The sequence below is a fragment of the Chiloscyllium punctatum genome, chromosome 41, assembly GCF_047496795.1.
Source record: "Chiloscyllium punctatum isolate Juve2018m chromosome 41, sChiPun1.3, whole genome shotgun sequence".
Classification (NCBI taxonomy): Eukaryota; Metazoa; Chordata; class Chondrichthyes; order Orectolobiformes; family Hemiscylliidae; genus Chiloscyllium; species Chiloscyllium punctatum.
This window is the reverse complement of record NC_092779.1, coordinates 66,617,265-66,634,549: the sequence shown is the minus strand read 5'-3', so window position 1 is coordinate 66,634,549 and position 17,285 is coordinate 66,617,265. Positions and strand designations below refer to the sequence as shown.

The window sequence follows — 17,285 nt, the reverse complement described above, 5'->3', positions numbered from 1 at the left end:
TTCCTTGCGCAGGTTTGCCCGGTTCAAAGACAGGGAAGAAGCTGATGCTCTGGTATCACAGCGCACCACGGATTCCTGAACTAGTCTGTCTGTCAAATGTACCCCCAAAGTCGTCTCTGAAAGACCTCATTTGGAAGCTGTCTGTTGTTATTCAACGTACGAGAGTTGGCACCAGAGGTCCTGAATCATGTTTTGGAGCAGTTCGCACGGAAGTGGCTCATTCAATCAGCAACAGCAATGAAAGAAATTACACTCTCAGAGGAACCTCTGGACCTATGCTTTCACAGCGTCGCTAGTATTAAGGTGCGCCCCGAGATCTAAGCCACGTTGGAAGTGAGACGGAGGAATCGACAGAGAGGCTACAGAATGACATCGCATCCATTTGGATTTCTTTAAATCACTGACGAGCAGGAAAATGTAAACGGGGAGGGCGAGTGGGGAAGTGAGGCAGTAGCAGCTCTGGTGAAATTCCTTCTTTGTGATTCGCTCAGCAACCAGAGACGTGAAGGTGACTCAGGCGTGAGAGCTCTTCACATCGAGAACAAAAAGCACTCAAGGGCAGTTAGCACCTCTTCCGGAGAGTGGGGTGGGGTGAGCTAATTCCCTTTTGACTTCTCTGACTATGTTCAGAAACTGCTTTTTAGATTGAGGTGAACAGAGACTGCATTTCTTAAAAGCACCATGGAATTTATCAAACTTTATTGTGTCGCTTCCTTTCGATTCCCACACAGGTTTCCAACTCAGTTGGTATCCATGTGGCTCATATCCAGGTGTGAACATCTCTGCAGCGAATTGCACGGTTAAGGCAAAAAGGCAAGGAAAGTGGCATCTCGAATTGGCTCCGAGGTCAGAGCATCCTCGCAATGTGATCTGTCGTTCTCGGATTGTAATGCTACCTCCGGTTTTAGGGTGGAGAACATTCTTTGGGACTCTTATTCTGCAAGACAGACACAGTGACTGAAACTATGCTGCACGTTATGATTTGGAACACGGGCTGCTCAGCTTTGTGCATTTTCCCTGTAGTCCGGTGTGTTTCATGTTCCGTGTAAACGTGAAAGTTGTCCTGTTTCGAGCAATGGGTGAAATCATTTATCAATGCAAGAATCGAAATTGCAGTCATGTCAAGCAGCTCATGGTAATTTGACCAAATCATAACCGATCGTGTGTTCTCACGCACTCACAGATGCATTTGGAGCTGAAAAGAGTCTGAGAAGATCGACTCAGCTTACCATTGATTTTTGTCTGGATTGATGGGTATCATTATCTGCTGCGAAATTGTCATTGTAGCCGGGCACATCCCAGCAGCTGTGCGAGTCGGAGAGGGATCATGGAACCCTTTTAACGTGACTTTGCATCTGTTGTTTTGCAGGAGCACAATTGGAAGTGCAAGAAAATGGGCAGTGCTAGTGGCTGGCTGGTAGTGTGGCCGAGCGGTCTAAGGCGCTGGATTTAAGCTCCAGTCTCTGACAGAGGCGTGGGTTCGAATCCCACCGCTGCCATTTCTGCTGACCTTCTCCAATCGCGCAGCTGGTTGAAATGCTGTTTCGACCCCTGCTGCGTTTCTGTTTAAAACAGAAGCGAAATGGGTTTGCTTCCCGGGCAATTAATTGTGGTGTGTGAAAGTGCCGAATTTGGCGAAGCGTCTGTGCTGTCATGATCGTGTTCGCCTCCCGCAGCTCTTCTGTTGCTTTACGTTCCAGGCGAGTTGAATTTTAATGGAATCGAATGGAGACTGTTATTTCATCGCTGTTGTGAAACAAAGTACTACGGTGACTCGACTCGTCGTTATTTGGTTTTCTGGCCAATGAAAAAATCGTTCCAATGAATTTCGATGTCATATGTTATTGAATTTCTCCCATTTCCTTCATCTCCGTCCTGGAGACATCGGAAGGGAAAGGTAATCTAGCCGAGACTGTGATTGGTGAAATTCACTTTTTATGGCCCATTCTTATTATGTTCTTTCTTTCTCTCTTTTCAGCATTGTCCGGGAAGTGGTGGTGCACTCAGGCTCCTGTATGTTTGAAAGAGTAGTTTGGAATTGCCCTGTTGTTAGTTGTGAGATTACATTATGGCTCATGCCCCGGACTGTCTCACATTTAGCATTCATGCTCGCTGTGTCTGGAAATACATTTGGTTTGCCAGTTTTGTTTGTGTTCCGTGTTAAATGCTTTCCGTTTTGCGATTCTCTCAATAAATTACGAGTTAACAGGGTTTCTGAGGTAACTTCCAGCTGCAAAAATCCTGAACTGAGAATCTGGGAAAATTTCCCAGAGTATGGTCAGTCGGAGCAAAAGTAAGGAAGTCGTTCGTTTCTGCAGCGATTCACAATGCTACCGTTCCCGTGAGCAGTCGAACAGGCTATATGATTGTGCCGCAGACTGCGACGGCAAGCTCCGCTAAAGAGTGATCCTTTAATGCCGGTTTAAGCAACACAACGTTATTAGGGCACACCGCGTGGAAACAGATACTTCGGTGTATCTCGTCCATGCTCAGCACATAGCCAAAATTAAACAAGTCCCATTAAACAACGAGCGATTGGAAACAGAAAGGTGAAAAGTAGAATGGCTTCAACTTTCAGTGCTTGAACAAATCTGCTCTCGTAGTGAAATGTAATGCAACTCCATTTAATTACTGTGCAAAGCATTGTCAAGTTTTTCTCCAACCTGGTTCTGATCATATGCCATTCTGTTTGAGAGTGTAGTTCCCGCCTTCTGATCCTTCCATGAAAAGCAGCACCGCATTTGCATTCCTTGCGCAGGTTTGCCCGGTTCAAAGACAGGGAAGAAGCTGATGCTCTGGTATCACAGCGCACCACGGATTCCTGAACTAGTCTGTCTGTCAAATGTACCCCCAAAGTCGTCTCTGAAAGACCTCATTTGGAAGCTGTCTGTCGTTATTCAACGTACGAGAGTTGGCACCAGAGGTCCTGAATCATGTTTTGGAGCAGTTCGCACGGAAGTGGCTCATTCAATCAGCAACAGCAATGAAAGAAATTACACTCTCAGAGGAACCTCTGGACCTATGCTTTCACAGCGTCGCTAGTATTAAGGTGCGCCCCGAGATCTAAGCCACGTTGGAAGTGAGACGGAGGAATCGACAGAGAGGCTACAGAATGACATCGCATCCATTTGGATTTCTTTAAATCACTGACGAGCAGGAAAATGTAAACGGGGAGGGCGAGTGGGGAAGTGAGGCAGTAGCAGCTCTGGTGAAATTCCTTCTTTGTGATTCGCTCAGCAACCAGAGACGTGAAGGTGACTCAGGCGTGAGAGCTCTTCACATCGAGAACAAAAAGCACTCAAGGGCAGTTAGCACCTCTTCCGGAGAGTGGGGTGGGGTGAGCTAATTCCCTTTTGACTTCTCTGACTATGTTCAGAAACTGCCTTTTAGATTGAGGTGAACAGAGACTGCATTTCTTAAAAGCACCATGGAATTTATCAAACTTTATTGTGTCGCTTCCTTTCGATTCCCACACAGGTTTCCAACTCAGTTGGTATCCATGTGGCTCATATCCAGGTGTGAACATCTCTGCAGCGAATTGCACGGTTAAGGCAAAAAGGCAAGGAAAGTGGCATCTCGAATTGGCTCCGAGGTCAGAGCATCCTCGCAATGTGATCTGTCGTTCTCGGATTGTAATGCTACCTCCGGTTTTAGGGTGGAGAACATTCTTTGGGACTCTTATTCTGCAAGACAGACACAGTGACTGAAACTATGCTGCACGTTATGATTTGGAACACGGGCTGCTCAGCTTTGTGCATTTTCCCTGTAGTCCGGTGTGTTTCATGTTCCGTGTAAACGTGAAAGTTGTCCTGTTTCGAGCAATGGGTGAAATCATTTATCAATGCAAGAATCGAAATTGCAGTCATGTCAAGCAGCTCATGGTAATTTGACCAAATCATAACCGATCGTGTGTTCTCACGCACTCACAGATGCATTTGGAGCTGAAAAGAGTCTGAGAAGATCGACTCAGCTTACCATTGATTTTTGTCTGGATTGATGGGTATCATTATCTGCTGCGAAATTGTCATTGTAGCCGGGCACATCCCAGCAGCTGTGCGAGTCGGAGAGGGATCATGGAACCCTTTTAACGTGACTTTGCATCTGTTGTTTTGCAGGAGCACAATTGGAAGTGCAAGAAAATGGGCAGCGCTAGTGGCTGGCTGGTAGTGTGGCCGAGCGGTCTAAGGCGCTGGATTTAAGCTCCAGTCTCTGACAGAGGCGTGGGTTCGAATCCCACCGCTGCCATTTCTGCTGACCTTCTCCAATCGCGCAGCTGGTTGAAATGCTGTTTCGACCCCTGCTGCGTTTCTGTTTAAAACAGAAGCGAAATGGGTTTGCTTCCCGGGCAATTAATCGTGGTGTGTGAAAGTGCCGAATTTAGCGAAGCGTCTGTGCTGTCATGATCGTGTTCGCCTCCCGCAGCTCTTCTGTTGCTTTACGTTCCAGGCGAGTTGAATTTTAATGGAATCGAATGGAGACTGTTATTTCATCGCTGTTGTGAAACAAAGTACTACGGTGACTCGACTCGTCGTTATTTGGTTTTCTGGCCAATGAAAAAATCGTTCCAATGAATTTCGGTGTCATATGTTATTGAATTTCTCCCATTTCCTTCATCTCCGTCCTGGAGACATCGGAAGGGAAAGGTAATCTAGCCGAGACTGTGATTGGTGAAATTCACTTTTTATGGCCCATTCTTATTATGTTCTTTCTTTCTCTCTTTTCAGCATTGTCCGGGAAGTGGTGGTGCACTCAGGCTCCTGTATGTTTGAAAGAGTAGTTTGGAATTGCCCTGTTGTTAGTTGTGAGATTACTTTATGGCTCATGCCCCGGACTGTCTCACATTTAGCATTCATGCTCGCTGTGTCTGGAAATACATTTGGTTTGCCAGTTTTGTTTGTGTTCCGTGTTAAATGCTTTCCGTTTTGCGATTCTCTCAATAAATTACGAGTTAACAGGGTTTCTGAGGTAACTTCCAGCTGCAAAAATCCTGAACTGAGAATCTGGGAAAATTTCCCAGAGTATGGTCAGTCGGAGCAAAAGTAAGGAAGTCGTTCGTTTCTGCAGCGATTCACAATGCTACCGTTCCCGTGAGCAGTCGAACAGGCTATATGATTGTGCCGCAGACTGCGACGGCAAGCTCCGCTAAAGAGTGATCCTTTAATGCCGGTGTAAGCAACACAACGTTATTAGGGCACACCGCGTGGAAACAGATACTTCGGTGTATCTCGTCCATGCTCAGCACATAGCCAAAATTAAACAAGTCCCATTAAACAACGAGCGATTGGAAACAGAAAGGTGAAAAGTAGAATGGCTTCAACTTTCAGTGCCTGAACAAATCTGCTCTCGTAGTGAAATGTAATGCAACTCCATTTAATTACTGTGCAAAGCATTGTCAAGTTTTTCTCCAACCTGGTTCTGATCATATGCCATTCTGTTTGAGAGTGTAGTTCCCGCCTTCTGATCCTTCCATGAAAAGCAGCACCGCATTTGCATTCCTTGCGCAGGTTTGCCCGGTTCAAAGACAGGGAAGAAGCTGATGCTCTGGTATCACAGCGCACCACGGATTCCTGAACTAGTCTGTCTGTCAAATGTACCCCCAAAGTCGTCTCTGAAAGACCTCATTTGGAAGCTGTCTGTCGTTATTCAACGTACGAGAGTTGGCACCAGAGGTCCTGAATCATGTTTTGGAGCAGTTCGCACGGAAGTGGCTCATTCAATCAGCAACAGCAATGAAAGAAATTACACTCTCAGAGGAACCTCTGGACCTATGCTTTCACAGCGTCGCTAGTATTAAGGTGCGCCCCGAGATCTAAGCCACGTTGGAAGTGAGACGGAGGAATCGACAGAGAGGCTACAGAATGACATCGCATCCATTTGGATTTCTTTAAATCACTGACGAGCAGGAAAATGTAAACGGGGAGGGCGAGTGGGGAAGTGAGGCAGTAGCAGCTCTGGTGAAATTCCTTCTTTGTGATTCGCTCAGCAACCAGAGACGTGAAGGTGACTCAGGCGTGAGAGCTCTTCACATCGAGAACAAAAAGCACTCAAGGGCAGTTAGCACCTCTTCCGGAGAGTGGGGTGGGGTGAGCTAATTCCCTTTTGACTTCTCTGACTATGTTCAGAAACTGCTTTTTAGATTGAGGTGAACAGAGACTGCATTTCTTAAAAGCACCATGGAATTTATCAAACTTTATTGTGTCGCTTCCTTTCGATTCCCACACAGGTTTCCAACTCAGTTGGTATCCATGTGGCTCATATCCAGGTGTGAACATCTCTGCAGCGAATTGCACGGTTAAGGCAAAAAGGCAAGGAAAGTGGCATCTCGAATTGGCTCCGAGGTCAGAGCATCCTCGCAATGTGATCTGTCGTTCTCGGATTGTAATGCTACCTCCGGTTTTAGGGTGGAGAACATTCTTTGGGACTCTTATTCTGCAAGACAGACACAGTGACTGAAACTATGCTGCACGTTATGATTTGGAACACGGGCTGCTCAGCTTTGTGCATTTTCCCTGTAGTCCGGTGTGTTTCATGTTCCGTGTAAACGTGAAAGTTGTCCTGTTTCGAGCAATGGGTGAAATCATTTATCAATGCAAGAATCGAAATTGCAGTCATGTCAAGCAGCTCATGGTAATTTGACCAAATCATAACCGATCGTGTGTTCTCACGCACTCACAGATGCATTTGGAGCTGAAAAGAGTCTGAGAAGATCGACTCAGCTTACCATTGATTTTTGTCTGGATTGATGGGTATCATTATCTGCTGCGAAATTGTCATTGTAGCCGGGCACATCCCAGCAGCTGTGCGAGTCGGAGAGGGATCATGGAACCCTTTTAACGTGACTTTGCATCTGTTGTTTTGCAGGAGCACAATTGGAAGTGCAAGAAAATGGGCAGCGCGAGTGGCTGGCTGGTAGTGTGGCCGAGCGGTCTAAGGCGCTGGATTTAAGCTCCAGTCTCTGACAGAGGCGTGGGTTCGAATCCCACCGCTGCCATTTCTGCTGACCTTCTCCAATCGCGCAGCTGGTTGAAATGCTGTTTCGACCCCTGCTGCGTTTCTGTTTAAAACAGAAGCGAAATGGGTTTGCTTCCCGGGCAATTAATTGTGGTGTGTGAAAGTGCCGAATTTGGCGAAGCGTCTGTGCTGTCATGATCGTGTTCGCCTCCCGCAGCTCTTCTGTTGCTTTACGTTCCAGGCGAGTTGAATTTTAATGGAATCGAATGGAGACTGTTATTTCATCGCTGTTGTGAAACAAAGTACTACGGTGACTCGACTCGTCGTTATTTGGTTTTCTGGCCAATGAAAAAATCGTTCCAATGAATTTCGATGTCATATGTTATTGAATTTCTCCCATTTCCTTCATCTCCGTCCTGGAGACATCGGAAGGGAAAGGTAATCTAGCCGAGACTGTGATTGGTGAAATTCACTTTTTATGGCCCATTCTTATTATGTTCTTTCTTTCTCTCTTTTCAGCATTGTCCGGGAAGTGGTGGTGCACTCAGGCTCCTGTATGTTTGAAAGAGTAGTTTGGAATTGCCCTGTTGTTAGTTGTGAGATTACATTATGGCTCATGCCCCGGACTGTCTCACATTTAGCATTCATGCTCGCTGTGTCTGGAAATACATTTGGTTTGCCAGTTTTGTTTGTGTTCCGTGTTAAATGCTTTCCGTTTTGCGATTCTCTCAATAAATTACGAGTTAACAGGGTTTCTGAGGTAACTTCCAGCTGCAAAAATCCTGAACTGAGAATCTGGGAAAATTTCCCAGAGTATGGTCAGTCGGAGCAAAAGTAAGGAAGTCGTTCGTTTCTGCAGCGATTCACAATGCTACCGTTCCCGTGAGCAGTCGAACAGGCTATATGATTGTGCCGCAGACTGCGACGGCAAGCTCCGCTAAAGAGTGATCCTTTAATGCCGGTTTAAGCAACACAACGTTATTAGGGCACACCGCGTGGAAACAGATACTTCGGTGTATCTCGTCCATGCTCAGCACATAGCCAAAATTAAACAAGTCCCATTAAACAACGAGCGATTGGAAACAGAAAGGTGAAAAGTAGAATGGCTTCAACTTTCAGTGCTTGAACAAATCTGCTCTCGTAGTGAAATGTAATGCAACTCCATTTAATTACTGTGCAAAGCATTGTCAAGTTTTTCTCCAACCTGGTTCTGATCATATGCCATTCTGTTTGAGAGTGTAGTTCCCGCCTTCTGATCCTTCCATGAAAAGCAGCACCGCATTTGCATTCCTTGCGCAGGTTTGCCCGGTTCAAAGACAGGGAAGAAGCTGATGCTCTGGTATCACAGCGCACCACGGATTCCTGAACTAGTCTGTCTGTCAAATGTACCCCCAAAGTCGTCTCTGAAAGACCTCATTTGGAAGCTGTCTGTCGTTATTCAACGTACGAGAGTTGGCACCAGAGGTCCTGAATCATGTTTTGGAGCAGTTCGCACGGAAGTGGCTCATTCAATCAGCAACAGCAATGAAAGAAATTACACTCTCAGAGGAACCTCTGGACCTATGCTTTCACAGCGTCGCTAGTATTAAGGTGCGCCCCGAGATCTAAGCCACGTTGGAAGTGAGACGGAGGAATCGACAGAGAGGCTACAGAATGACATCGCATCCATTTGGATTTCTTTAAATCACTGACGAGCAGGAAAATATAAACGGGGAGGGCGAGTGGGGAAGTGAGGCAGTAGCAGCTCTGGTGAAATTCCTTCTTTGTGATTCGCTCAGCAACCAGAGACGTGAAGGTGACTCAGGCGTGAGAGCTCTTCACATCGAGAACAAAAAGCACTCAAGGGCAGTTAGCACCTCTTCCGGAGAGTGGGGTGGGGTGAGCTAATTCCCTTTTGAGTTCTCTGACTATGTTCAGAAACTGCCTTTTAGATTGAGGTGAACAGAGACTGCATTTCTTAAAAGCACCATGGAATTTATCAAACTTTATTGTGTTGCTTCCTTTCGATTCCCACACAGGTTTCCAACTCAGTTGGTATCCATGTGGCTCATATCCAGGTGTGAACATCTCTGCAGCGAATTGCACGGTTAAGGCAAAAAGGCAAGGAAAGTGGCATCTCGAATTGGCTCCGAGGTCAGAGCATCCTCGCAATGTGATCTGTCGTTCTCGGATTGTAATGCTACCTCCGGTTTTAGGGTGGAGAACATTCTTTGGGACTCTTATTCTGCAAGACAGACACAGTGACTGAAACTATGCTGCACGTTATGATTTGGAACACGGGCTGCTCAGCTTTGTGCATTTTCCCTGTAGTCCGGTGTGTTTCATGTTCCGTGTAAACGTGAAAGTTGTCCTGTTTCGAGCAATGGGTGAAATCATTTATCAATGCAAGAATCGAAATTGCAGTCATGTCAAGCAGCTCATGGTAATTTGACCAAATCATAACCGATCGTGTGTTCTCACGCACTCACAGATGCATTTGGAGCTGAAAAGAGTCTGAGAAGATCGACTCAGCTTACCATTGATTTTTGTCTGGATTGATGGGTATCATTATCTGCTGCGAAATTGTCATTGTAGCCGGGCACATCCCAGCAGCTGTGCGAGTCGGAGAGGGATCATGGAACCCTTTTAACGTGACTTTGCATCTGTTGTTTTGCAGGAGCACAATTGGAAGTGCAAGAAAATGGGCAGCGCTAGTGGCTGGCTGGTAGTGTGGCCGAGCGGTCTAAGGCGCTGGATTTAAACTCCAGTCTCTGACAGAGGCGTGGGTTCGAATCCCACAGCTGCCATTTCTGCTGACCTTCTCCAATCGCGCAGCTGGTTGAAATGCTGTTTCGACCCCTGCTGCGTTTCTGTTTAAAACAGAAGCGAAATGGGTTTGCTTCCCGGGCAATTAATTGTGGTGTGTGAAAGTGCCGAATTTAGCGAAGCGTCTGTGCTGTCATGATCGTGTTCGCCTCCCGCAGCTCTTCTGTTGCTTTACGTTCCAGGCGAGTTGAATTTTAATGGAACCGAATGGAGACTGTTATTTCATCGCTGTTGTGAAACAAAGTACTACGGTGACTCGACTCGTCGTTATTTGGTTTTCTGGCCAATGAAAAAATCGTTCCAATGAATTTCGATGTCATATGTTATTGAATTTCTCCCATTTCCTTCATCTCCGTCCTGGAGACATCGGAAGGGAAAGGTAATCTAGCCGAGACTGTGATTGGTGAAATTCACTTTTTATGGCCCATTCTTATTATGTTCTTTCTTTCTCTCTTTTCAGCATTGTCCGGGAAGTGGTGGTGCACTCAGGCTCCTGTATGTTTGAAAGAGTAGTTTGGAATTGCCCTGTTGTTAGTTGTGAGATTACATTATGGCTCATGCCCCGGACTGTCTCACATTTAGCATTCATGCTCGCTGTGTCTGGAAATACATTTGGTTTGCCAGTTTTGTTTGTGTTCCGTGTTAAATGCTTTCCGTTTTGCGATTCTCTCAATAAATTACGACTGAACAGGGTTTCTGAGGTAACTTCCAGCTGCAAAAATCCTGAACTGAGAATCTGGGAAAATTTCCCAGAGTATGGTCAGTCGGAGCAAAAGTAAGGAAGTCGTTCGTTTCTGCAGCGATTCACAATGCTACCGTTCCCGTGAGCAGTCGAACAGGCTATATGATTGTGCCGCAGACTGCGACGGCAAGCTCCGCTAAAGAGTGATCCTTTAATGCCGGTGTAAGCAACACAACGTTATTAGGGCACACCGCGTGGAAACAGATACTTCGGTGTATCTCGTCCATGCTCAGCACATAGCCAAAATTAAACAAGTCCCATTAAACAACGAGCGATTGGAAACAGAAAGGTGAAAAGTAGAATGGCTTCAACTTTCAGTGCTTGAACAAATCTGCTCTCGTAGTGAAATGTAATGCAACTCCATTTAATTACTGTGCAAAGCATTGTCAAGTTTTTCTCCAACCTGGTTCTGATCATATGCCATTCTGTTTGAGAGTGTAGTTCCCGCCTTCTGATCCTTCCATGAAAAGCAGCACCGCATTTGCATTCCTTGCGCAGGTTTGCCCGGTTCAAAGACAGGGAAGAAGCTGATGCTCTGGTATCACAGCGCACCACGGATTCCTGAACTAGTCTGTCTGTCAAATGTACCCCCAAAGTCGTCTCTGAAAGACCTCATTTGGAAGCTGTCTGTCGTTATTCAACGTACGAGAGTTGGCACCAGAGGTCCTGAATCATGTTTTGGAGCAGTTCGCACGGAAGTGGCTCATTCAATCAGCAACAGCAATGAAAGAAATTACACTCTCAGAGGAACCTCTGGACCTATGCTTTCACAGCGTCGCTAGTATTAAGGTGCGCCCCGAGATCTAAGCCACGTTGGAAGTGAGACGGAGGAATCGACAGAGAGGCTACAGAATGACATCGCATCCATTTGGATTTCTTTAAATCACTGACGAGCAGGAAAATATAAACGGGGAGGGCGAGTGGGGAAGTGAGGCAGTAGCAGCTCTGGTGAAATTCCTTCTTTGTGATTCGCTCAGCAACCAGAGACGTGAAGGTGACTCAGGCGTGAGAGCTCTTCACATCGAGAACAAAAAGCACTCAAGGGCAGTTAGCACCTCTTCCGGAGAGTGGGGTGGGGTGAGCTAATTCCCTTTTGAGTTCTCTGACTATGTTCAGAAACTGCCTTTTAGATTGAGGTGAACAGAGACTGCATTTCTTAAAAGCACCATGGAATTTATCAAACTTTATTGTGTCGCTTCCTTTCGATTCCCACACAGGTTTCCAACTCAGTTGGTATCCATGTGGCTCATATCCAGGTGTGAACATCTCTGCAGCGAATTGCACGGTTAAGGCAAAAAGGCAAGGAAAGTGGCATCTCGAATTGGCTCCGAGGTCAGAGCATCCTCGCAATGTGATCTGTCGTTCTCGGATTGTAATGCTACCTCCGGTTTTAGGGTGGAGAACATTCTTTGGGACTCTTATTCTGCAAGACAGACACAGTGACTGAAACTATGCTGCACGTTATGATTTGGAACACGGGCTGCTCAGCTTTGTGCATTTTCCCTGTAGTCCGGTGTGTTTCATGTTCCGTGTAAACGTGAAAGTTGTCCTGTTTCGAGCAATGGGTGAAATCATTTATCAATGCAAGAATCGAAATTGCAGTCATGTCAAGCAGCTCATGGTAATTTGACCAAATCATAACCGATCGTGTGTTCTCACGCACTCACAGATGCATTTGGAGCTGAAAAGAGTCTGAGAAGATCGACTCAGCTTACCATTGATTTTTGTCTGGATTGATGGGTATCATTATCTGCTGCGAAATTGTCATTGTAGCCGGGCACATCCCAGCAGCTGTGCGAGTCGGAGAGGGATCATGGAACCCTTTTAACGTGACTTTGCATCTGTTGTTTTGCAGGAGCACAATTGGAAGTGCAAGAAAATGGGCAGCGCTAGTGGCTGGCTGGTAGTGTGGCCGAGCGGTCTAAGGCGCTGGATTTAAACTCCAGTCTCTGACAGAGGCGTGGATTCGAATCCCACAGCTGCCATTTCTGCTGACCTTCTCCAATCGCGCAGCTGGTTGAAATGCTGTTTCGACCCCTGCTGCGTTTCTGTTTAAAACAGAAGCGAAATGGGTTTGCTTCCCGGGCAATTAATTGTGGTGTGTGAAAGTGCCGAATTTAGCGAAGCGTCTGTGCTGTCATGATCGTGTTCGCCTCCCGCAGCTCTTCTGTTGCTTTACGTTCCAGGCGAGTTGAATTTTAATGGAACCGAATGGAGACTGTTATTTCATCGCTGTTGTGAAACAAAGTACTACGGTGACTCGACTCGTCGTTATTTGGTTTTCTGGCCAATGAAAAAATCGTTCCAATGAATTTCGATGTCATATGTTATTGAATTTCTCCCATTTCCTTCATCTCCGTCCTGGAGACATCGGAAGGGAAAGGTAATCTAGCCGAGACTGTGATTGGTGAAATTCACTATTTATGGCCCATTCTTATTATGTTCTTTCTTTCTCTCTTTTCAGCATTGTCCGGGAAGTGGTGGTGCACTCAGGCTCCTGTATGTTTGAAAGAGTAGTTTGGAATTGCCCTGTTGTTAGTTGTGAGATTACTTTATGGCTCATGCCCCGGACTGTCTCACATTTAGCATTCATGCTCGCTGTGTCTGGAAATACATTTGGTTTGCCAGTTTTGTTTGTGTTCCGTGTTAAATGCTTTCCGTTTTGCGATTCTCTCAATAAATTACGACTGAACAGGGTTTCTGAGGTAACTTCCAGCTGCAAAAATCCTGAACTGAGAATCTGGGAAAATTTCCCAGAGTATGGTCAGTCGGAGCAAAAGTAAGGAAGTCGTTCGTTTCTGCAGCGATTCACAATGCTACCGTTCCCGTGAGCAGTCGAACAGGCTATATGATTGTGCCGCAGACTGCGACGGCAAGCTCCGCTAAAGAGTGATCCTTTAATGCCGGTGTAAGCAACACAACGTTATTAGGGCACACCGCGTGGAAACAGATACTTCGGTGTATCTCGTCCATGCTCAGCACATAGCCAAAATTAAACAAGTCCCATTAAACAACGAGCGATTGGAAACAGAAAGGTGAAAAGTAGAATGGCTTCAACTTTCAGTGCTTGAACAAATCTGCTCTCGTAGTGAAATGTAATGCAACTCCATTTAATTACTGTGCAAAGCATTGTCAAGTTTTTCTCCAACCTGGTTCTGATCATATGCCATTCTGTTTGAGAGTGTAGTTCCCGCCTTCTGATCCTTCCATGAAAAGCAGCACCGCATTTGCATTCCTTGCGCAGGTTTGCCCGGTTCAAAGACAGGGAAGAAGCTGATGCTCTGGTATCACAGCGCACCACGGATTCCTGAACTAGTCTGTCTGTCAAATGTACCCCCAAAGTCGTCTCTGAAAGACCTCATTTGGAAGCTGTCTGTCGTTATTCAACGTACGAGAGTTGGCACCAGAGGTCCTGAATCATGTTTTGGAGCAGTTCGCACGGAAGTGGCTCATTCAATCAGCAACAGCAATGAAAGAAATTACACTCTCAGAGGAACCTCTGGACCTATGCTTTCACAGCGTCGCTAGTATTAAGGTGCGCCCCGAGATCTAAGCCACGTTGGAAGTGAGACGGAGGAATCGACAGAGAGGCTACAGAATGACATCGCATCCATTTGGATTTCTTTAAATCACTGACGAGCAGGAAAATGTAAACGGGGAGGGCGAGTGGGGAAGTGAGGCAGTAGCAGCTCTGGTGAAATTCCTTCTTTGTGATTCGCTCAGCAACCAGAGACGTGAAGGTGACTCAGGCGTGAGAGCTCTTCACATCGAGAACAAAAAGCACTCAAGGGCAGTTAGCACCTCTTCCGGAGAGTGGGGTGGGGTGAGCTAATTCCCTTTTGACTTCTCTGACTATGTTCAGAAACTGCTTTTTAGATTGAGGTGAACAGAGACTGCATTTCTTAAAAGCACCATGGAATTTATCAAACTTTATTGTGTCGCTTCCTTTCGATTCCCACACAGGTTTCCAACTCAGTTGGTATCCATGTGGCTCATATCCAGGTGTGAACATCTCTGCAGCGAATTGCACGGTTAAGGCAAAAAGGCAAGGAAAGTGGCATCTCGAATTGGCTCCGAGGTCAGAGCATCCTCGCAATGTGATCTGTCGTTCTCGGATTGTAATGCTACCTCCGGTTTTAGGGTGGAGAACATTCTTTGGGACTCTTATTCTGCAAGACAGACACAGTGACTGAAACTATGCTGCACGTTATGATTTGGAACACGGGCTGCTCAGCTTTGTGCATTTTCCCTGTAGTCCGGTGTGTTTCATGTTCCGTGTAAACGTGAAAGTTGTCCTGTTTCGAGCAATGGGTGAAATCATTTATCAATGCAAGAATCGAAATTGCAGTCATGTCAAGCAGCTCATGGTAATTTGACCAAATCATAACCGATCGTGTGTTCTCACGCACTCACAGATGCATTTGGAGCTGAAAAGAGTCTGAGAAGATCGACTCAGCTTACCATTGATTTTTGTCTGGATTGATGGGTATCATTATCTGCTGCGAAATTGTCATTGTAGCCGGGCACATCCCAGCAGCTGTGCGAGTCGGAGAGGGATCATGGAACCCTTTTAACGTGACTTTGCATCTGTTGTTTTGCAGGAGCACAATTGGAAGTGCAAGAAAATGGGCAGCGCTAGTGGCTGGCTGGTAGTGTGGCCGAGCGGTCTAAGGCGCTGGATTTAAGCTCCAGTCTCTGACAGAGGCGTGGGTTCGAATCCCACCGCTGCCATTTCTGCTGACCTTCTCCCACCGCGCAGCTGGTTGAAATGCTGTTTCGACCCCTGCTGCGTTTCTGTTTAAAACAGAAGCGAAATGGGTTTGCTTCCCGGGCAATGAATTGTGGTGTGTGAAAGTGCCGAATTTGGCGAAGCGTCTGTGCTGTCATGATCGTGTTCGCCTCCCGCAGCTCTTCTGTTGCTTTACGTTCCAGGCGAGTTGAATTTTAATGGAACCGAATGGAGACTGTTATTTCATCGCTGTTGTGAAACAAAGTACTACGGTGACTCGACTCGTCGTTATTTGGTTTTCTGGCCAATGAAAAAATCGTTCCAATGAATTTCGATGTCATATGTTATTGAATTTCTCCCATTTCCTTCATCTCCGTCCTGGAGACATCGGAAGGGAAAGGTAATCTAGCCGAGACTGTGATTGGTGAAATTCACTTTTTATGGCCCATTCTTATTATGTTCTTTCTTTCTCTCTTTTCAGCATTGTCCGGGAAGTGGTGGTGCACTCAGGCTCCTGTATGTTTGAAAGAGTAGTTTGGAATTGCCCTGTTGTTAGTTGTGAGATTACATTATGGCTCATGCCCCGGACTGTCTCACATTTAGCATTCATGCTCGCTGTGTCTGGAAATACATTTGGTTTGCCAGTTTTGTTTGTGTTCCGTGTTAAATGCTTTCCGTTTTGCGATTCTCTCAATAAATTACGAGTTAACAGGGTTTCTGAGGTAACTTCCAGCTGCAAAAATCCTGAACTGAGAATCTGGGAAAATTTCCCAGAGTATGGTCAGTCGGAGCAAAAGTAAGGAAGTCGTTCGTTTCTGCAGCGATTCACAATGCTACCGTTCCCGTGAGCAGTCGAACAGGCTATATGATTGTGCCGCAGACTGCGACGGCAAGCTCCGCTAAAGAGTGATCCTTTAATGCCGGTTTAAGCAACACAACGTTATTAGGGCACACCGCGTGGAAACAGATACTTCGGTGTATCTCGTCCATGCTCAGCACATAGCCAAAATTAAACAAGTCCCATTAAACAACGAGCGATTGGAAACAGAAAGGTGAAAAGTAGAATGGCTTCAACTTTCAGTGCTTGAACAAATCTGCTCTCGTAGTGAAATGTAATGCAACTCCATTTAATTACTGTGCAAAGCATTGTCAAGTTTTTCTCCAACCTGGTTCTGATCATATGCCATTCTGTTTGAGAGTGTAGTTCCCGCCTTCTGATCCTTCCATGAAAAGCAGCACCGCATTTGCATTCCTTGCGCAGGTTTGCCCGGTTCAAAGACAGGGAAGAAGCTGATGCTCTGGTATCACAGCGCACCACGGATTCCTGAACTAGTCTGTCTGTCAAATGTACCCCCAAAGTCGTCTCTGAAAGACCTCATTTGGAAGCTGTCTGTCGTTATTCAACGTACGAGAGTTGGCACCAGAGGTCCTGAATCATGTTTTGGAGCAGTTCGCACGGAAGTGGCTCATTCAATCAGCAACAGCAATGAAAGAAATTACACTCTCAGAGGAACCTCTGGACCTATGCTTTCACAGCGTCGCTAGTATTAAGGTGCGCCCCGAGATCTAAGCCACGTTGGAAGTGAGACGGAGGAATCGACAGAGAGGCTACAGAATGACATCGCATCCATTTGGATTTCTTTAAATCACTGACGAGCAGGAAAATGTAAACGGGGAGGGCGAGTGGGGAAGTGAGGCAGTAGCAGCTCTGGTGAAATTCCTTCTTTGTGATTCGCTCAGCAACCAGAGACGTGAAGGTGACTCAGGCGTGAGAGCTCTTCACATCGAGAACAAAAAGCACTCAAGGGCAGTTAGCACCTCTTCCGGAGAGTGGGGTGGGGTGAGCTAATTCCCTTTTGACTTCTCTGACTATGTTCAGAAACTGCCTTTTAGATTGAGGTGAACAGAGACTGCATTTCTTAAAAGCACCATGGAATTTATCAAACTTTATTGTGTCGCTTCCTTTCGATTCCCACACAGGTTTCCAACTCAGTTGGTATCCATGTGGCTCATATCCAGGTGTGAACATCTCTGCAGCGAATTGCACGGTTAAGGCAA

At 46.2% G+C, this 17,285-nt stretch overlaps 6 non-coding genes across 6 annotated transcripts; all 6 read left to right on the top strand.

Annotated features, from left to right (window-relative positions):
* Positions 1-1,416: 1,416 nt before the first annotated feature.
* trnal-uaa (transfer RNA leucine (anticodon UAA)) lies at positions 1,417-1,499 on the top strand. The gene has a single exon. It is a non-coding gene; the product is annotated as a tRNA-Leu (tRNA).
* Positions 1,500-4,162: 2,663 nt separating this feature from the next.
* Positions 4,163-4,245, top strand: trnal-uaa (transfer RNA leucine (anticodon UAA)). Its single transcript has one exon. It is a non-coding gene; the product is annotated as a tRNA-Leu (tRNA).
* Positions 4,246-6,908: 2,663 nt separating this feature from the next.
* On the top strand, positions 6,909-6,991 carry trnal-uaa (transfer RNA leucine (anticodon UAA)). Its single transcript has one exon. It is a non-coding gene; the product is annotated as a tRNA-Leu (tRNA).
* Positions 6,992-9,654: 2,663 nt separating this feature from the next.
* Positions 9,655-9,737, top strand: trnal-uaa (transfer RNA leucine (anticodon UAA)). Its single transcript has one exon. It is a non-coding gene; the product is annotated as a tRNA-Leu (tRNA).
* Positions 9,738-12,400: 2,663 nt separating this feature from the next.
* trnal-uaa (transfer RNA leucine (anticodon UAA)) lies at positions 12,401-12,483 on the top strand. The gene has a single exon. It is a non-coding gene; the product is annotated as a tRNA-Leu (tRNA).
* Positions 12,484-15,146: 2,663 nt separating this feature from the next.
* On the top strand, positions 15,147-15,229 carry trnal-uaa (transfer RNA leucine (anticodon UAA)). Its single transcript has one exon. It is a non-coding gene; the product is annotated as a tRNA-Leu (tRNA).
* Positions 15,230-17,285: the final 2,056 nt, after the last annotated feature.